We start from the raw sequence: 21758 nt of genomic DNA on the forward strand, positions 1-21758 counted from the left end.
GAATCAGAGGTGGGAATCAAAGTTGGGGAATCAGAGGCGGGGACTTAGATATGGGGAAACAGAGGCGGGGAATCAGACGGGGAAACTGAGTCGGGTATTCAGATATGGGGAATCAGAGGTGGGGAATCAGAGGCAGGGAATTAGATGTGCGGAATCAGAAATGGGGAATCAGAGGCAGGGAATCAGACGAGTGGAATCAAAGGCGGTGAATCAGAGATGGGGAATCAGAGCTGGGGAATCAGAGGCAGGGGATCAAACACGGGGAATCAGAGGCGGGGAATCAGAGCTGGGGAATCAGAGGCGGGGAATCAGAGTTGGGGAATCAGAGGCGGGGAATCAGAGCTGGGGAATCAGAGGCAGGGAATCGGATGTGCGGAATCAGAGATGGGGAATCAGAGGTGGGGAATCAGAGGCGGTGAATCTGAGATGGGGAATCAGAGGCGGGGAATCAGAGGCAGGTTATCAGACACGGGGATTCAGAGGCTGGGAATCAGACGAGGGGAATCAAAGGCGGGGAATGAAGCTGGGGAATCAGAGGCAGGGAATCAGAGTTGGGGATTCAGAGGCGGGGAATCAGATATTGGGAATCGGATGTGGAGAATCAGAGGCGGGGAATCAGAGCTGGGGAATCAGAGGCGGGGAATCAGAGTTGGGGCATCAGAGGTGGGGAATTAGATATGGGGAAACAGAGTCTGGGAATCAGATGTGCGGAATCAGAGGCGGGGAATCAGAGGCAGGGAATCAGAATCAGAAGCGGGGAGTCAGAGGCCAGGAATCAGAGGCCTGGAATCAGATGCTGGGAATAAGAGGCCGGGAATCAGAGGTGGGGAATCAGAGTATGGGAATCAGAGATGGGGAGTCAGAGGCGGGGAATGAGATATGGAGAATCAGAGGCGGGGAATCAGAGGCGGGGAAACAGAGGTGGGGAATCAGATATGGGAAATCAGAGGTGGCGAATAAAAATGCGGTGAATCAGAGATGGGGAATCAGAGGCGGGGAATCAGAGGCAGGGAATCAAACACGGGGAATCAGAGGCGGGGAATCAGAGCTGGGGAATCAGAGGCTGGGAATCAAAGTTGGGGAATCAGAGGCAGGGAATCAGATATGGGGAAACAGGGGCGGGGAATCAGAGGCGGGGAAACATAGGCAGGGAATCAGATATGGGGAATCAGAGGCGGGGAATTAGAGTTGGGGAATTAGAGGCGGGGAATCAGAGGCGGGGAATCAAACACGGGGAATCAGAGGTGGGGAATCAGAGGTTGGGAATCAGAGGCAGGGAATCAGAGGCGGGGAATCAGAGGCGGGGAATCAGAGGCAGGGAATCAGATGTGCGGAATCGGCGATGAGGAATCAGAGGCAGGGAATCAGAGGCGGGGAATCAGATGCGGGGAATCAGAGGCCGGGAATCAGATATGGGGAAACAGAGGCGGGGAATCAGAGGCGGGGAAACAGAGGCTGGGAATCAGATATGGGGAATCAGAGGTTTGGAATCAGAGGTTGGGAATCAGAGGCAGGGAATCAGAGGCTTGGAATCAGATGCAGGGAATCAGATGCGGGGAATCAGAGGCGGGGAATCAGAGCTGGGGAATCAGAGGCTGGGAATCAAAGTTGGGGAATCTGAGGCAGGGAATCAGATATGGGGAAACAGGGGCGGGGAATCAGAGGCGGGGAAACAGAGGCGGGGAATCAGATATGGGGAATCAGAGGCGGTGAATTAGAGTTGGGGAATCAGAGGCGGGGAATCAGAGGCGGGGATACAGAGGCGGGGAATCAAACACGGGGAATCAGAGGTGGGGAATCAGAGGTTGGGAATCAGAGGCAGGGAATAAGAGGCGGGGAATCAGAGGCGGGGAATCAGAGGCAGCGAATCAGATGTGCGGAATCGGAGATGGGGAATCAGAGGCAGGGAATCAGAGGCGGGGAATCAGAGGCGGGGAACCAGAGGCCGGGAATCAGATATGGGGAAACAGAGGTGGGGAATCAGAGGCGGGGAAACAGATGCTGGGAATCAGATATGGGGAATCAGAGGTGGGGACTCAGAGGTTGGGAATCAGAGGCAGGGAATCAGAGGCTTGGAATCAGATGCAGGGAATCAGATGCAGGGAATCAGAGGCGGGGAATCAGAGCTGGGGAATCAGAGGTGGGGAATTAGAGTTGGGGAATCAGAGGCGGGGACTTAGATATTGGGAAACAGAGGCGGGGAAGCAGAGGCGGGGAAACATAGGCGGGGAATCAAACACGGTGAATCAGAGGTGGGGAATCAGAGGTTGGAAATCAGAGGCAGGGAATCAGAGGCGGGGAATCAGAGGCGGGGAATCAGAGGCAGGGAATCAGATGTGCGGAATCGGAGATGGGGAAACAGAGGCAGGGAATCAGAGGCGGGGAATCAGAGGCGGGGAATCAGAGGGCGGGAATCAGATATGGGGAAACAGAGGCGGGGAATCAGAGGCGGGGAAACAGAGGCTGGGAATCAGATATGGGGAATCAGAGGTGGGGAATCAGAGGTTGGGAATCAGAGGCAGGGAATCAGAGGCTTGGAATCAGATGCAGGGAATCAGATGCGGGGAATCAGAGGCGGGGAATCAGAGCTGGGGAATCAGAGGCTGGGAATCAAAGTTGGGGAATCAGAGGCAGGGAATCAGATATGGGGAAACAGGGGCGGGGAATCAGAGGCGGGGAAACAGACGCGGGGAATCAGAGGCGGGGAATCAGAGCTGGGAAATTAGAGGCAGGGAATCAGAGTTGGGGATTCAGAGGCGGGGAATCAGATATGGGGAAACAGAGGCGGGGAATCAGATGCGGGCAAATAGAGGCGGGGATCAGATATGGGGAAACAGAGGCGGGGAATCAGAGGCGGGGAAACAGAGGCGGGGAATCAGATATGGGGAATCAGAGGTGGGGAATCAGAGGTTGGGAATCAGAGGCTGGGAATCAGAGGCTGGGAATCAGATGCATGGAATCAGATGCGGGGAATCAGAGATGGGGAATCAGAGCTGGGGAATCAGAGGCAGGGGATCAAACACGGGGAATCAGAGGCGGGGAATCAGAGCTGGGGAATCAGAGGCGGGGAATCAGAGTTGGGGAATCAGAGGCGGGGAATCAGAGCTGGGGAATCAGAGGTGGGGAATCAGAGTCGGGGAATCAGATGCAGGGAATCGGATGTACGGAATCAGAGATGGGGAATCAGAGGTGGGGAATCAGAGGCGGTGAATCTGAGATGGGGAATCAGAGGCGGGGAATCAGAGGCAGGTTATCAGACACGGGGATTCAGAGGCTGGGAATCAGACGAGGGGAATCAAAGGCGGGGAATGAAGCTGGGGAATCAGAGGCAGGGAATCAGAGTTGGGGATTCAGAGGCGGGGAATCAGATATGGGGAAACAGAGGCGGGGAATCAGAGGCGGGCAAACAGAGGCGGGGAATTAGATATGGGGAATCAGTGGTGGGGAATCAGAGGTGGTGAATCAGAGATGGGGATTCACAGGCGGGGAATCAGAGGCAGGGAATAGAATGCGGGGAATCAGAGGCAGGGAATCAGATATGGGGAAACAGAGGCGGGGAATCAGGGGCGGGGAAAAAGAGGCGGGGAATCAGATATGGGGAATCGGATGTGGGGAATCAGAGGCGGGGAATCAGAGCTGTGGAATCAGAGGCGGGGAATCAGAGTTGGGGCATCAGAGGTGGGGAATTAGATATGGGGAAACAGAGGCGGGGAATCAGAGGCGTGGAAACAGAGGCGGGGAATCAGATATGGGGAATCAGAGGTGGGGAATCAGAGGCAGGTAATCAGATGTGCGGAATCAGAGATGGGGAATCAGAGGCAGGGAATCAGAATCAGAAGCGGGGAGTCAGAGGCCGGGAATCAGAGGCCTGGAATCAGATGCTGGGAATAAGAGGCCGGGAATCAGAGGTGGGGAATCAGAGTCCGGGAATCAGAGATGGGGAGTCAGAGGCGGGGAATGTGATATGGAGAATCAGAGGCGGGGAATCAAAGCGGGGAAACAGAGGTGGGGAATCAGATATGGGGAATCAGAGGTGGCGAATCAAAGGCGGTGAATCAGAGATGGGGAATCAGAGGCGGGGAATCAGAGGCAGGGAATCAAACACGGGGAATCAGAGGCGGGGAATCAGAGCTGGGGAATCAGAGGCTGGGAATCAAAGTTGGGGAATCAGAGGCAGGGAATCAGATATGGGGAAACAGGTGCGGGGAATCAGAGGCGGGGAAACAGAGGCTGGGAATCAGATTTGGGGAATCAGAGGTGGGGAATCAGAGGCGGGGAATCAGAGCTGGGGAATCAGAGGTGGGGAATCAAAGTTGGGGAATCAGAGGTGGGGACTTAGATATGGGGAAACAGAGGCGGGGAATCAGAGACGGGGAAACAGAGGCGGGGATTCAGATATGGGGAGTCAGAGGTGGGGAATCAGAGGCAGGGAATTAGATGTGCGGAATCAGAAATGGGGAATCAGAGGCAGGGAATCAGAATCAGAAGCAGGGAATCAGAGGCCGGGAATCAGAGGCCGGAATCAGATGCCGGGAATAAGAGGTCGGGAATCAGAGGTGGGGAATCAGAGTCCGGGAATCAGAGATGGGGAATCAGAGGCGGGGAATGAGATATGGGGAATCAGAGGCGGGGAATCAGAGGCGGGGAAACAGTGGCGAGGAATCAGATATGGGGAATCAGAGGTGGCGAATCAAAGGCGGTGAATCAGAGATGGGGAATGAGAGCTGGGGAATCAGAGGCAGGGGATCAAACACGGGGAATCAGAGGCGGGGAATCAGAGCTGGGGAATCAGAAGCGGGGAATCAGAGTTGGGGAATCAGAGGCGGGGAATCAGAGCTGGGGAATCAGAGGTGGGGAATCAGAGTCGGGGAATCAGAGGCAGGGAATCGGATGTGCGGAATAAGAGATGGGGAATCAGAGGTGGGGAATCAGAGGCGGTGAATCTGAGATGGGGGATCAGAGGCGGGGAATCAGAGGCAGGTTATCAGACACGGGGATTCAGAGGCTGGGAATCAGACGGGGGGAATCAAAGGCGGGGAATGAAGCTGGGGAATCAGAGGCAGGTAATCAGAGTTGGGGATTCAGAGGCGGGGAGTCAGATTTGGGGAAACAGAGGCGGGGAATCAGAGGCGGGCAAACAGAGGCGGGGAATTAGATATGGGGAATCAGTGGTGGGGAATCAGAGGTGGTGAATCAGAGATGGGGAATAACAGGCGGGGAATCAGAGGCAGGTAATAGAACGCGGGGAATCAGAGGCAGGGAATCAGAGCTGGGGAATAAGAGGCGCTGAATCATAGTTGGGAATCAGAGGCGGGGAATCAGATATGGGGAAACAGAGGCGGGGAATCAGGGGCGGGGAAACAGAGGTGGGGAATCAGATATGGGGAATCGGATGTGGGGAATCAGAGGCGGGGAATCAGAGCTGTGGAATCAGAGGCGGGGAATCAGAGTTGGAGCATCAGAGGTGGGGAATTAGATATGGGGAAACAGAGGCGGGGAATCAGAGGCGTGGAAACAGAGGCGGGGAATCAGATATGGGGAATCAGAGGTGGGGAATCAGAGGCAGGTAATCAGATGTGCGGAATCAGAGATGGGGAATCAGAGGCAGGGAATCAGAATCAGAAGCGGGGAGTCAGAGGACGGGAATCAGAGGCCTGGAATAAGATGCTGGGAATAAGAGGCCGGAATCAGAGGTGGGGAATCAGAGTCCGGGAATCAGAGATGGGGAGTCAGAGGCGGGGAATGAGATATGGAGAATCAGAGGCGGGGAATCAGAGGCGGGGAAACAGAGGTGGGGAATCAGATATGGGGAATCAGAGGTGGCGAATCAAAGGCGGTGAATCAGAGATGGGGAATCAGAGGCGGGGAATCAGAGGAAGGGAATCAAACACGGGGAATCAGAGGCGGGGAATCAGAGCTGGGGAATCAGAGGCTGGGAATCAAAGTTGGGGAATCAGAGGCAGGGAATCAGATATGGGGAAACAGGGGCGGGGAATCAGAGGCGGGGAAACAGAGGCAGGGAATCAGATATGGGGAATCAGAGGCGGGGAATCAGAGGCGGGGAAACAGAGGCGGGGAATCAAACACGGGGAATCAGAGGTGGGGAATCAGAGGTTGGGAATCAGATGCAGGGAATCAGAGGCGGGGAATCAGAGGCGGGGAATCAGAGGCAGGGAATCGGATGTGCGGAATCAGAGATGGGGAATCAGAGGTGGGGAATCAGAGGTGGTGAATCTGAGATGGGGAATCAGAGGCGGGGAATCAGAGGCAGGTTATCAGACACGGGGATTCAGAGGCTGGGAATCAGAGGTGGCGAATCAAAGGCGGTGAATCAGAGATGGGGATCAGAGCTGGGGAATCAGAGGCAGGGGATCAAACACGGGGAATCAGAGGCGGGGAATCAGAGCTGGGGAATCAGAGGCGGGGAATCAGAGTTGGGGAATCAGAGGCGGGGAATCAGAGCTGGGGAATCAGAGGTGGGGAATCAGAGTCGGGGAATCAGAGGCAGGGAATCGGATGTGCAGAATCAGAGATGGGGAATCAGAGGTGGGGAATCAGAGGCAGGGAATCAGAGTTGGGGATTCAGAGGCGGGGAATCAGATATGGGGAAACAGAGGCGGGGAATCAGAGGCGGGCAAACAGAGGCGGGGAATTAGATATGTGGAATCAGTGGTGGGGAATCAGAGGTGGTGAATCAGAGATGGGGAATCACAGGCGGGGAATCAGAGGCAGGGAATCAGAGCTGGGGAATAAGAGGCGGGGAATCATAGTTGGGAATCAGAGGCGGGGAATCTGATATGGGGAAACAGAGGCGGGGAATCAGGGGCGGGGAAACAGAGGCGGGGAATCAGATATTGGGAATCGGATGTGGAGAATCAGAGGCGGGGAATCAGAGCTGGGGAATCAGAGGCGGGGAATCAGAGTTGGGGCATCAGAGGTGGGGAATTAGATATGGGGAAACAGAGTCTGGGAATCAGATGTGCGGAATCAGAGGCGGGGAATCAGAGGCAGGGAATCAGAATCAGAAGCGGGGAGTCAGAGGCCAGGAATCAGAGGCCTGGAATCAGATGCTGGGAATAAGAGGCCGGGAATCAGAGGTGGGGAATCAGAGTACGGGAATCAGAGATGGGGAGTCAGAGGCGGGGAATGAGATATGGAGAATCAGAGGCGGGGAATCAGAGGCGGGGAAACAGAGGTGGGGAATCAGATATGGGGAATCAGAGGTGGCGAATAAAAATGCGGTGAATCAGAGATGGGGAATCAGAGGCGGGGAATCAGAGGCAGGGAATCAAACACGGGGAATCAGAGGCGGGGAATCAGAGCTGGGGAATCAGAGGCTGGGAATCAAAGTTGGGGAATCAGAGGCAGGGAATCAGATATGGGGAAACAGGGGCGGGGAATCAGAGGCGGGGAAACATAGGCAGGGAATCAGATATGGGGAATGAGAGGCGGGGAATTAGAGTTGGGGAATTGGAGGCGGGGAATCAGAGGCGGGGAAACAGAGGCGGGGAATCAAACACGGGGAATCAGAGGTGGGGAATCAGAGGTTGGGAATCAGAGGCAGGGAATCAGAGGCGGGGAATCAGAGGCGGGGAATCAGAGGCAGGGAATCAGATGTGCGGAATCGGCGATGAAGAATCAGAGGCAGGGAATCAGAGGCGGGGAATCAGATGCGGGGAATCAGAGGCCGGGAATCAGATATGGGGAAACAGAGGCGGGGAATCAGAGGCGGGGAAACAGAGGCTGGGAATCAGATATGGGGAATCAGAGGTTGGGAATCAGAGGTTGGGAATCAGAGGCAGGGAATCAGAGGCTTGGAATCAGATGCAGGGAATCAGATGCGGGGAATCAGAGGCGGGGAATCAGAGCTGGGGAATCAGAGGCTGGGAATCAAAGTTGGGGAATCTGAGGCAGGGAATCAGATATGGGGAAACAGGGGCGGGGAATCAGAGGCGGGGAAACAGAGGCGGGAAATCAGATATGGGGAATCAGAGGCGGTGAATTAGAGTTGGGGAATCAGAGGCGGGGAATCAGAGGCGGGGATACAGAGGCGGGGAATCAAACACGGGGAATCAGAGGTGGGGAATCAGAGGTAGGGAATCAGAGGCAGGGAATCAGAGGCGGGGAATCAGAGGCGGGGAATCAGAGGCAGCGAATCAGATGTGCGGAATCGGAGATGGGGAATCAGAGGCAGGGAATCAGAGGCGGGGAATCAGAGGCGGGGAACCAGAGGCCGGGAATCAGATATGGGGAAACAGAGGCGGGGAATCAGAGGCGGGGAAACAGATGCTGGGAATCAGATATGGGGAATCAGAGGTGGGGACTCAGAGGTTGGGAATCAGAGGCAGGGAATCAGAGGCTTGGAATCAGATGCAGGGAATCAGATGCAGGGAATCAGAGGCGGGGAATCAGAGCTGGGGAATCAGAGGTGGGGAATTAGAGTTGGGGAATCAGAGGCGGGGACTTAGATATTGGGAAACAGAGGCGGGGAAGCAGAGGCGGGGAAACATAGGCGGGGAATCAAACACGGTGAATCAGAGGTGGGGAATCAGAGGTTGGAAATCAGAGGCAGGGAATCAGAGGCGGGGAATCAGAGGCGGGGAATCAGAGGCAGGGAATCAGATGTGCGGAATCGGAGATGGGGAATCAGAGGCAGGGAATCAGAGGCGGGGAATCAGAGGCGGGGAATCAGAGGCCGGGAATCAGATATGGGGAAACAGAGGCGGGGAATCAGAGGCGGGGAAACAGAGGCTGGGAATCAGATATGGGGAATCAGAGGTGGGGAATCAGAGGTTGGGAATCAGAGGCAGGGAATCAGAGGCTTGGAATCAGATGCAGGGAATCAGATGCGGGGAATCAGAGGCGGGGAATCAGAGCTGGGGAATCAGAGGCTGGGAATCAAAGTTGGGGAATCAGAGGCAGGGAATCAGATATGGGGAAACAGGGGCGGGGAAACAGAGGCGGGGAAACAGACGCGGGGAATCAGAGGCGGGGAATCAGAGCTGGGAAATTAGAGGCAGGGAATCAGAGTTGGGGATTCAGAGGCGGGGAATCAGATATGGGGAAACAGAGGCGGGGAATAGGATGCGGGCAAATAGAGGCGGGGATCAGATATGGGGAAACAGAGGCGGGGAATCAGAGGCGGGGAAACAGAGGCGGGGAATCAGATATGGGGAATCAGAGGTGGGGAATCAGAGGTTGGGAATCAGAGGCTGGGAATCAGAGGCTGGGAATCAAAGTTGGGGAATCAGAGGCGGGGACTTAGATATGGGGAAACAGAGGCGGGGAATCAGAGGCGGGGAAAGAGAGGCGGGGAATCAGATATGGGGAATCAGTGGTGGGGAATCAGAGGCAGGGAATTAGATTTGCGGAATCAGAGATGGGGAATCAGAAGCAGGGAATCAGAGGGCGGGAATCAGAGGCCGGAATCAGATGCCGGGAATAAGAGGCCGGGAATCAGAGGTGGGGAATCAGAGTCCGGGAATCAGAGATGGGGAATCAGAGGCGGGGAATGAGATATGGGGAATCAGAGGCGGGGAATCAGAGGCGGGGAAACAGAGGCGAGGAATCAGATATGGGGAATCAGAGGTGGCGAATCAAAGGCGGTGAATCAGAGATTGGGAATCAGAGGCGGGGAATCAGAGGCAGGGAATCAAACACGGGGAATCAGAGGCGGGGAATCAGAGCTGGGGAATCAGAGGCGGGGAATCAGAGTTGGGGAATCAGAGGTGGGGAATCAGAGCTGGGGAATCAGAGGTGGGGATCAGAGTCGGGGAATCAGAGGCAGGGAATCAGATGTGCGGAATCAGAGATGGGGAATCAGAGGTGGGGAATCAGAGGCTGTGAATCTGAGATGGGGAATCAGAGGCGGGGAATCAGAGGCAAGAAATAAGACACGGGGTTTCAGAGGCTGGGAATCAGACGGGTGAATCAAAGGCGGGGAATCAGAGCTGGGGAATCAGAGGCAGGGAATCAGAGTTGGGGATTCAGAGGCGGGGAATCAGATATGGGGAAACAGAGGCGGGGAATCAGAGTCGGGCAAACAGAGGCGGTGAATTAGATATGGGGAATCAGAGGTGGGGAATCAGAGGTGGTGAATCAGAGATGGGAAATCACAGTCGGGGAATCAGAGGCAGGGAATAGAACGCGGGGAATCAGAGGCAGGGAATCAGAGTTGGGGCATCAGAGGTTGGGAATTAGATATGGGGAAACAGTGGCGGGGAATCAGAGGCGGGGAAACAGAGGCGTGAAATCAGATATGGGGAATCAGTGGTGGGGAATCAGAGGCTGGGAATCAGATGTGCGGAATCAGAGATGGGGAATCAGAGGCAGGGAATCAGAATCAGAAGCGGGGAATCAGAGGCCGGGAAACAGAGGCGGGGAATCAGATATGGGGAATCAGAGGTGGGGAATCAGAGGCAGGGAATTAGATTTGCGGAATCAGAGATGGGGAATCAGAAGCAGGGAATCAGAGGCCGGGAATCAGAGGCCGGAATCAGATGCCGGGAATAAGAGGCCGGGAATCAGAGGTGGGGAATCAGAGGCGGGGAATGAGAGGCAGGGAATCAGATGTGCGGAATCGGAGATGGTGAATCAGAGGCAGGGAATCAGAGGCGGGGAATCAGAGGCGGGGAATCAGAGGCCGGGAATCAGATATGGGGAAACAGAGGCGGGGAATCAGAGGCGGGGAAACAGAGGCTGGGAATCAGATATGGGGAATCAGAGGTGGGGAATCAGAGGCGGGGAATCAGAGCTGGGGAATCCCAGGTGGGGAATCAAAGTTGGGGAATCAGAGGCGGGGACTTAGATATGGGGAAACAGAGGCGGGGAATCAGACGGGGAAACTGAGTCGGGTATTCAGATATGGGGAATCAGAGGTGGGGAATCAGAGGCAGGGAATTAGATGTGCGGAATCAGAAATGGGGAATCAGAGGCAGGGAATCAGACGAGGGGAATCAAAGGCGGTGAATCAGAGATGGGGAATCAGAGCTGGGGAATCAGAGGCAGGGGATCAAACACGGGGAATCAGAGGCGGGGAATCAGAGCTGGGGAATCAGAGGCGGGGAATCAGAGTTGGGGAATCAGAGGCGGGGAATCAGAGCTGGGGAATCAGAGGTGGGGAATCAGAGTCGGGGAATCAGAGGCAGGGAATCGGATGTGCGGAATCAGAGATGGGGAATCAGAGGTGGGGAATCAGAGGCGGTGAATCTGAGATGGGGAATCAGAGGCGGGGAATCAGAGGCAGGTTATCAGACACGGGGATTCAGAGGCTGGGAATCAGACGAGGGGAATCAAAGGCGGGGAATGAAGCTGGGGAATCAGAGGCAGGGAATCAGAGTTGGGGATTCAGAGGCGGGGATTCAGATATTGGGAATCGGATGTGGAGAATCAGAGGCGGGGAATCAGAGCTGGGGAATCAGAGGCGGGGAATCAGAGTTGGGGCATCAGAGGTGGGGAATTAGATATGGGGAAACAGAGTCTGGGCATCAGATGTGCGGAATCAGAGGCGGGGAATCAGAGGCAGGGAATCAGAATCAGAAGCGGGGAGTCAGAGGCCAGGAATCAGAGGCCTGGAATCAGATGCTGGGAATAAGAGGCCGGGAATCAGAGGTGGGGAATCAGAGTACGGGAATCAGAGATGGGGAGTCAGAGGCGGGGAATGAGATATGGAGAATCAGAGGCGGGGAATCAGAGGCGGGGAAACAGAGGTGGGGAATCAGATATGGGGAATCAGAGGTGGCGAATAAAAATGCGGTGAATCAGAGATGGGGAATCAGAGGCGGGGAATCAGAGGCAGGGAATCAAACACGGGGAATCAGAGGCGGGGAATCAGAGCTGGGGAATCAGAGGCTGGGAATCAAAGTTGGGGAATCAGAGGCAGGGAATCAGATATGGGGAAACAGGGGCGGGGAATCAGAGGCGGGGAAACATAGGCAGGGAATCAGATATGGGGAATCAGAGGCGGGGAATTAGAGTTGGGGAATTAGAGGCGGGGAATCAGAGGCGGGGAAACAGAGGCGGGGAATCAAACACGGGGAATCAGAGGTGGGGAATCAGAGGTTGGGAATCAGAGGCAGGGAATCAGAGGCCGGAATCAGATGCCGGGAATAAGAGGCCGGGAATCAGAGGTGGGGAATCAGAGTCCGGGAATCAGAGATGGGGAATCAGAGGCGGGGAATGAGATATGGGGAATCAGAGGCGGGGAATCAGAGGCGGGGAAACAGAGGCGAGGAATCAGATATGGGGAATCAGAGGTGGCGAATCAAAGGTGGTGAATCAGAGATGGGGAATCAGAGGTGGGGAATCAGAGCTGGGGAATCAGAGGTGGGGATCAGAGTCGGGGAATCAGAGGCAGGGAATCAGATGTGCGGAATCAGAGATGGGGAATCAGAGGTAGGGAATCAGAGGCTGTGAATCTGAGATGGGGAATCAGAGGCGGGGAATCAGAGGCAAGAAATAAGACACGGGGTTTCCGAGGCTGGGAATCAGACGGGTGAATCAAAGGCGGGGAATCAGAGCTGGGGAATCAGAGGCAGGGAATCAGAGTTGGGGATTCAGAGGCGGGGAATCAGATATGGGGAAACAGAGGCGGGGAATCAGAGTCGGGCAAACAGAGGCGGTGAATTAGATATGGGGAATCAGAGGTGCGGAATCAGAGGTGGTGAATCAGAGATGGGGAATCACAGTCGGGGTATCAGAGGCAGGGAATAGAACGCGGGGAATCAGAGGCAGGGAATCAGAGTTGGGGCATCAGAGGTTGGGAATTAGATATGGGGAAACACAGGCGGGGAATCAGAGGCGGGGAAACAGAGGCGGGAAATCAGATATGGGGAATTAGTGGTGGGGAATCAGAGGCTGGGAATCAGATGTGCGGAATCAGAGATGGGGAATCAGAGGCAGGGAATCAGAATCAGAAGCGGGGAATCAGAGGCCGGGAAACAGAGGCGGGGAATCAGATATGGGGAATCAGAGGTGGGGAATCAGAGGCAGGGAATTAGATTTGCGGAATCAGAGATGGGGAATCAGAAGCAGGGAATCAGAGGCCGGGAATCAGAGGCCGGAATCAGATGCCGGGAATAAGAGGCCGGGAATCAGAGGTGGGGAATCAGAGGCGGGGAATGAGAGGCAGGGAATCAGATGTGCGGAATCGGAGATGGTGAATCAGAGGCAGGGAATCAGAGGCGGGGAATCAGAGGCGGGGAATCAGAGGCCGGGAATCAGATATGGGGAAACAGAGGCGGGGAATCAGAGGCGGGGAAACAGAGGCTGGGAATCAGATATGGGGAATCAGAGGTGGGGAATCAGAGGCGGGGAATCAGAGCTGGGGAATCAGAGGTGGGGAATCAAAGTTGGGGAATCAGAGGCGGGGACTTAGATATGGGGAAACAGAGGCGGGGAATCAGACGGGGAAACTGAGTCGGGTATTCAGATATGGGGAATCAGAGGTGGGGAATCAGAGGCAGGGAATTAGATGTGCGGAATCAGAAATGGGGAATCAGAGGCAGGGAATCAGACGAGGGGAATCAAAGGCGGTGAATCAGAGATGGGGAATCAGAGCTGGGGAATCAGAGGCAGGGGATCAAACACGGGGAATCAGAGGCGGGGAATCAGAGCTGGGGAATCAGAGGCGGGGAATCAGAGTTGGGGAATCAGAGGCGGGGAATCAGAGCTGGGGAATCAGAGGTGGGGAATCAGAGTCGGGGAATCAGAGGCAGGGAATCGGATGTGCGGAATCAGAGATGGGGAATCAGAGGTGGGGAATCAGAGGCGGTGAATCTGAGATGGGGAATCAGAGGCGGGGAATCAGAGGCAGGTTATCAGACACGGGGATTCAGAGGCTGGGAATCAGACGAGGGGAATCAAAGGCGGGGAATGAAGCTGGGGAATCAGAGGCAGGGAATCAGAGTTGGGGATTCAGAGGCGGGGAATCAGATATTGGGAATCGGATGTGGAGAATCAGAGGCGGGGAATCAGAGCTGGGGAATCAGAGGCGGGGAATCAGAGTTGGGGCATCAGAGGTGGGGAATTAGATATGGGGAAACAGAGTCTGGGAATCAGATGTGCGGAATCAGAGGCGGGGAATCAGAGGCAGGGAATCAGAATCAGAAGCGGGGAGTCAGAGGCCAGGAATCAGAGGCCTGGAATCAGATGCTGGGAATAAGAGGCCGGGAATCAGAGGTGGGGAATCAGAGTACGGGAATCAGAGATGGGGAGTCAGAGGCGGGGAATGAGATATGGAGAATCAGAGGCGGGGAATCAGAGGCGGGGAAACAGAGGTGGGGAATCAGATATGGGGAATCAGAGGTGGCGAATAAAAATGCGGTGAATCAGAGATGGGGAATCAGAGGCGGGGAATCAGAGGCAGGGAATCAAACACGGGGAATCAGAGGCGGGGAATCAGAGCTGGGGAATCAGAGGCTGGGAATCAAAGTTGGGGAATCAGAGGCAGGGAATCAGATATGGGGAAACAGGGGCGGTGAATCAGAGGCGGGGAAACATAGGCAGGGAATCAGATATGGGGAATCAGAGGCGGGGAATTAGAGTTGGGGAATTAGAGGCGGGGAATCAGAGGCGGGGAAACAGAGGCAGGGAATCAAACACGGGGAATCAGAGGTGGGGAATCAGAGGTTGGGAATCAGAGGCAGGGAATCAGAGGCGGGGAATCAGAGGCGGGGAATCAGAGGCAGGGAATCAGATGTGCGGAATCGGCGATGAGGAATCAGAGGCAGGGAATCAGAGGCGGGGAATCAGATGCGGGGAATCAGAGGCCGGGAATCAGATTTGGGGAAACAGAGGCGGGGAATGAGAGGCGGGGAAACAGAGGCTGGGAATCAGATATGGGGAATCAGAGGTTGGGAATCAGAGGTTGGGAATCAGAGGCAGGGAATCAGAGGCTTGGAATCAGATGCAGGGAATCAGATGCGGGGAATCAGAGGCGGGGAATCAGAGCTGGGGAATCAGAGGCTGGGAATCAAAGTTGGGGAATCTGAGGCAGGGAATCAGATATGGGGAAACAGGGGCGGGGAATCAGAGGCGGGGAAACAGAGGCGGGGAATCAGATATGGGGAATCAGAGGCGGTGAATTAGAGTTGGGGAATCAGAGGCGGGGAATCAGAGGCGGGGATACAGAGGCGGGGAATCAAACACGGGGAATCAGAGGTGGGGAATCAGAGGTTGGGAATCAGAGGCAGGGAATCAGAGGCGGGGAATCAGAGGCGGGGAATCAGAGGCAGTGAATCAGATGTGCGGAATCGGAGATGGGGAATCAGAGGCAGGGAATCAGAGGCGGGGAATCAGAGGCGGGGAACCAGAGGCCGGGAATCAGATATGGGGAAACAGAGGCGGGGAATCAGAGGCGGGGAAACAGATGCTGGGAATCAGATATGGGGAATCAGAGGTGGGGACTCACAGGTTGGGAATCAGAGGCAGGGAATCAGAGGCTTGGAATCAGATGCAGGGAATCAGATGCAGGGAATCAGAGGCGGGGAATCAGAGCTGGGGAATCAGAGGTGGGGAATTAGAGTTGGGGAATCAGAGGCGGGGACTTAGATATTGGGAAACAGAGGCGGGGAAGCAGAGGCGGGGAAACATAGGCGGGGAATCAAACACGGTGAATCAGAGGTGGGGAATCAGAGGTTGGAAATCAGAGGCAGGGAATCAGAGGCGGGGAATCAGAGGCGGGGAATCAGAGGCAGGGAATCAGATGTGCGGAATCGGAGATGGGGAATCAGAGGCAGGGAATCAGAGGCGGGGAATCAGAGGCGGGGAATCAGAGGCCGGGAATCAGATATGGGGAAACAGAGGCGGGGAATCAGAGGCGGGGAAACAGAGGCTGGGAATCAGATATGGGGAATCAGAGGTGGGGAATCAGAGGTTGGGAATCAGAGGCAGGGAATCAGAGTCTTGGAATCAGATGCAGGGAATCAGATGCGGGGAATCAGAGGCGGGGAATCAGAGCTGGGGAATCAGAGGCTGGGAATCAAAGTTGGGGAATCAGAGGCAGGGAATCAGATATGGGGAAACAGGGGCGGGGAATCAGAGGCGGGGAAACAGACGCGGGGAATCAGAGGCGGGGAATCAGAGCTGGGAAATTAGAGGCAGGGAATCAGAGTTGGGGATTCAGAGGCGGGGAATCAGATATGGGGAAACAGAGGCGGGGAATCAGATGCGGGCAAATAGAGGCGGGGATCAGATATGGGGAAACAGAGGCGGGGAATCAGAGGCGGGGAAACAGAGGCGGGGAATCAGATATGGGGAATCAGAGGTGGGGAATCAGAGGTTGGGAATCAGAGGCTGGGAATCAGAGGCTGGGAATCAGATGCATGGAATCAGATGCGGGGAATCAGAGGCGGGGAATCAGAGCTGGGGAATCAGAGGTGGGGAATCAAAGTTGGGGAATCAGAGGCGGGGACTTAGATATGGGGAATCAGAGGCGGGGAATCAGAGGCGGGGAAACAGAGGCGGGGAATCAGATATGGGGAATCAGAGGTGGGGAATCAGAGGCAGGGAATTAGATTTGCGGAATCAGAGATGGGGAATCAGAAGCAGGGAATCAGAGGCCGGGAATCAGAGGCCGGAATCAGATGCCGGGAATAAGAGGCCGGGAATCAGAGGTGGGGAATCAGAGTCCGGGAATCAGAGATGGGGAATCAGAGGCGGGGAATGAGATATGGGGAATCAAAGGCGGGGAATCAGAGCCGGGGAAACAGAGGCGAGGAATCAGATATGGGGAATCAGAGGTGGCGAATCAAAGGCGGTGAATCAGAGATGGGGAATCAGAGGCGGGGAATCAGAGGCAGGGAATCAAACACGGGGAATCAGAGGCGGGGAATCAGAGCTGGGGAATCAGAGGCGGGGAATCAGAGTTGGGGAATCAGAGGTGGGGAATCAGAGCTGGGGAATCAGAGGTGGGGATCAGAGTCGGGGAATCAGAGGCAGGGAATCAGATGTGCGGAATCAGAGATGGGGAATCAGAGGTGGGGAATCAGAGGCTGTGAATCTGAGATGGGGAATCAGAGGCGGGGAATCAGAGGCAAGAAATAAGACACGGGGTTTCAGAGGCTGGGAATCAGACGGGTGAATCAAAGGCGGGGAATCAGAGCTGGGGAATCAGAGGCAGGGAATCAGAGTTGGGGATTCAGAGGCGGGGAATCAGATATGGGGAAACAGAGGCGGGGAATCAGAGTCGGGCAAACAGAGGCGGTGAATTAGATATGGGGAATCAGAGGTGGGGAATCAGAGGTGGTGAATCAGAGATGGGGAATCACAGTCGGGGAATCAGAGGCAGTGAATAGAACGCGGGGAATCAGAGGCAGGGAATCAGAGTTGGGGCATCAGAGGTTGGGAATTAGATATGGGGAAACAGAGGCGGGGAATCAGAGGCGGGGAAACAGAGGCGGGAAATCAGATATGGGGAATCAGTGGTGGGGAATCAGAGGCTGGGAATCAGATGTGCGGAATCAGAGATGGGGAATCAGAGGCAGGGAATCAGAATCAGAAGCGGGGAATCAGAGGCCGGGAAACAGAGGCGGGGAATCAGATATGGGGAATCAGAGGTGGGGAATCAGAGGCAGGGAATTAGATTTGCGGAATCAGAGATGGGGAATCAGAAGCAGGGAATCAGAGGCCGGGAATCAGAGGCCAGAATCAGATGCCGGGAATAAGAGGCCGGGAATCAGAGGTGGGGAATCAGAGGCGGGGAATGAGAGGCAGGGAATCAGATGTGCGGAATCGGAGATGGTGAATCAGAGGCAGGGAATCAGAGGCGGGGAATCAGAGGCGGGGAATCAGAGGCCGGGAATCAGATATGGGGAAACAGAGGCGGGGAATCAGAGGCGGGGAAACAGAGGCTGGGAATCAGATATGGGGAATCAGAGGTGGGGAATCAGAGGCGGGGAATCAGAGCTGGGGAATCAGAGGTGGGGAATCAAAGTTGGGGAATCAGAGGCGGGGACTTAGATATGGGGAAACAGAGGCGGGGAATCAGACGGGGAAACAGAGTCGGGTATTCAGATATGGGGAATCAGAGGTGGGGAATCAGAGGCAGGGAATTAGATGTGCGGAATCAGAAATGGGGAATCAGAGGCAGGGAATCAGACGAGGGGAATCAAAGGCAGTGAATCAGAGATGGGGAATCAGAGCTGGGGAATCAGAGGCAGGGGATCAAACACGGGGAATCAGAGGCGGGGAATCAGAGCTGGGGAATCAGAGGCGGGGAATCAGAGTTGGGGAATCAGAGGCGGGGAATCAGAGCTGGGGAATCAGAGGTGGGGAATCAGAGTCGGGGAATCAGAGGCAGGGAATCGGATGTGCGGAATCAGAGATGGGGAATCAGAGGTGGGGAATCAGAGGCGGTGAATCTGAGATGGGGAATCAGAGGCGGGGAATCAGAGGCAGGTTATCAGACACGGGGATTCAGAGGCTGGGAATCAGACGAGGGGAATCAAAGGCGGGGAATGAAGCTGGGGAATCAGAGGCAGGGAATCAGAGTTGGGGATTCAGAGGCGGGGAATCAGATATGGGGAAACAGAGGCGGGGAATCAGAGGCGGGCAAACAGAGGCGGGGAATTAGATATGGGGAATCAGTGGTGGGGAATCAGAGGTGGTGAATCAGAGATGGGGAATCACAGGCGGGGAATCAGAGGCAGGGAATAGAATGCGGGGAATCAGAGGCAGGGAATCAGATATGGGGAAACAGAGGCGGGGAATCAGGGGCGGGGAAAAAGAGGCGGGGAATCAGATATGGGGAATCGGATGTGGGGAATCAGAGGCGGGGAATCAGAGCTGTGGAATCAGAGGCGGGGAATCAGAGTTGGGGCATCAGAGGTGGGGAATTAGATATGGGGAAACAGAGGCGGGGAATCAGAGGCGTGGAAACAGAGGCGGGGAATCAGATGTGGGGAATCAGAGGTGGGGAATCAGAGGCAGGTAATCAGATGTGCGGAATCAGAGATGGGGAATCAGAGGCAGGGAATCAGAATCAGAAGCGGGGAGTCAGAGGCCGGGAATCAGAGGCCTGGAATCAGATGCTGGGAATAAGAGGCCAGGAATCAGAGGTGGGGAATCAGAGTCCGGGAATCAGAGATGGGGAGTCAGAGGCGGGGAATGTGATATGGAGAATCAAAGGCGGGGAATCAAAGCGGGGAAACAGAGGTGGGGAATCAGATATGGGGAATCAGAGGTGGCGAATCAAAGGCGGTGAATCAGAGATGGGGAATCAGAGGCGGGGAATCAGAGGCAGGGAATCAAACACGGGGAATCAGAGGCGGGGAATCAGAGCTGGGGAATCAGAGGCTGGGAAACAAAGTTGGGGAATCAGAGGCAGGGAATCAGATGTGGGGAAACAGGTGCGGGGAATCAGAGGCGGGGAAACAGAGGCTGGGAATCAGATTTGGGGAATCAGAGGTGGGGAATCAGAGGCGGGGAATCAGAGCTGGGGAATCAGAGGTGGGGAATCAAAGTTGGGGAATCAGAGGCGGGGACTTAGATATGGGGAAACAGAGGCGGGGAATCAGAGACGGGGAAACAGAGGCGGGGATTCAGATATGGGGAGTCAGAGGTGGGGATTCAGAGGCAGGGAATTAGATGTGCGGAATCAGAAATGGGGAATCAGAGGCAGGGAATCAGAATCAGAAGCAGGGAATCAGAGGCCGGGAATCAGAGGCCGGAATCAGATGCCGGGAATAAGAGGTCGGGAATCAGAGGTGGGGAATCAGAGTCCGGGAATCAGAGATGGGGAATCAGAGGCGGGGAATGAGATATGGGGAATCAGAGGCGGGGAATCAGAGGCGGGGAAACAGTGGCGAGGAATCAGATATGGGGAATCAGAGGTGGCGAATCAAAGGCGGTGAATCAGAGATGGGGAATGAGAGCTGGGGAATCAGAGGCAGGGGATCAAACACGGGGAATCAGAGGCGGGGAATCAGAGCTGGGGAATCAGAAGCGGGGAATCACAGTTGGGGAATCAGAGGCGGGGAATCAGAGCTGGGGAATCAGAGGTGGGGAATCAGAGTCGGGGAATCAGAGGCAGGGAATCGGATGTGCGGAATAAGAGATGGGGAATCAGAGGTGGGGAATCAGAGGCGGTGAATCTGAGATGGGGAATCAGAGGCGGGGAATCAGAGGCAGGTTATCAGACACGGGGATTCAGAGGCTGGGAATCAGACGGGGGGAATCAAAGGCGGGGAATGAAGCTGGGGAATCAGAGGCAGGGAATCAGAGTTGGGGATTCAGAGGCGGGGAGTCAGATATGGGGAAACAGAGGCGGGGAATCAGAGGCGGGCAAACAGAGGCGGGGAATTAGATATGGGGAATCAGTGGTGGGGAATCAGAGGTGGTGAATCAGAGATGGGGAATAACAGGCGGGGAATCAGAGGCAGGGAATAGAACGCGGGAAATCAGAGGCAGGGAATCAGAGCTGGGGAATAAGAGGCGGGGAATCATAGTTGGGAATCAGAGGCGGGGAATCATATATGGGGAAACAGAGGCGGGGAATCAGGGGCGGGGAAACAGAGGTGGGGAATCAGATATGGGGAATCGGATGTGGGGAATCAGAGGCGGGGAATCAGAGCTGTGGAATTAGAGGCGGGGAATCAGAGTTGGAGCATCAGAGGTGGGGAATTAGATATGGGGAAACAGAGGCGGGGAATCAGAGGCGTGGAAACAGAGGCGGGGAATCAGATATGGGGAATCAGAGGTGGGGAATCAGAGGCAGGTAATCAGATGTGCGGAATCAGAGATGGGGAATCAGAGGCAGGGAATCAGAATCGGAAGCGGGGAGTCAGAGGACGGGAATCAGAGTCCGGGAATCAGAGATGGGGAATCAGAGGCGTGGAATGAGATATGGGGAATCAGAGGCGGGGAATCAGAGGCGGGGAAACAGTGGCGAGGAATCAGATATGGGGAATCAGAGGTGGCGAATCAAAGGCGGTGAATCAGAGATGGGGAATGAGAGCTGGGGAATCAGAGGCAGGGGATCAAACACGGGGAATCAGAGGCGGGGAATCAGAGCTGGGGAATCAGAAGCGGGGAATCACAGTTGGGGAATCAGAGGCGGGGAATCAGAGCTGGGGAATCAGAGGTGGGGAATCAGAGTCGGGGAATCAGAGGCAGGGAATCGGATGTGCGGAATAAGAGATGGGGAATCAGAGGTGGGGAATCAGAGGCGGTGAATCTGAGATGGGGAATCAGAGGCGGGGAATCAGAGGCAGGTTATCAGACACGGGGATTCAGAGGCTGGGAATCAGACGGGGGGAATCAAAGGCGGGGAATGAAGCTGGGGAATCAGAGGCAGGGAATCAGAGTTGGGGATTCAGAGGCGGGGAGTCAGATATGGGGAAACAGAGGCGGGGAATCAGAGGCGGGCAAACAGAGGCGGGGAATTAGATATGGGGAATCAGTGGTGGGGAATCAGAGGTGGTGAATCAGAGATGGGGAATAACAGGCGGGGAATCAGAGGCAGGGAATAGAACGCGGGGAATCAGAGGCAGGGAATCAGAGCTGGGGAATAAGAGGCGGGGAATCATAGTTGGGAATCAGAGGCGGGGAATCAGATATGGGGAAACAGAGGCGGGGAATCAGGGGCGGGGAAACAGAGGTGGGGAATCAGATATGGGGAATCGGATGTGGGGAATCAGAGGCGGGGAATCAGAGCTGTGGAATCAGAGGCGGGGAATCAGAGTTGGAGCAAAAGAGGTGGGGAATTAGATATGGGGAAACAGAGGCGGGGAATCAGAGGCGTGGAAACAGAGGCGGGGAAT

This window comes from Narcine bancroftii, unplaced genomic scaffold (genome assembly GCF_036971445.1).
Source record: "Narcine bancroftii isolate sNarBan1 unplaced genomic scaffold, sNarBan1.hap1 Scaffold_160, whole genome shotgun sequence".
Lineage (NCBI taxonomy): Eukaryota > Metazoa > Chordata > Chondrichthyes > Torpediniformes > Narcinidae > Narcine > Narcine bancroftii.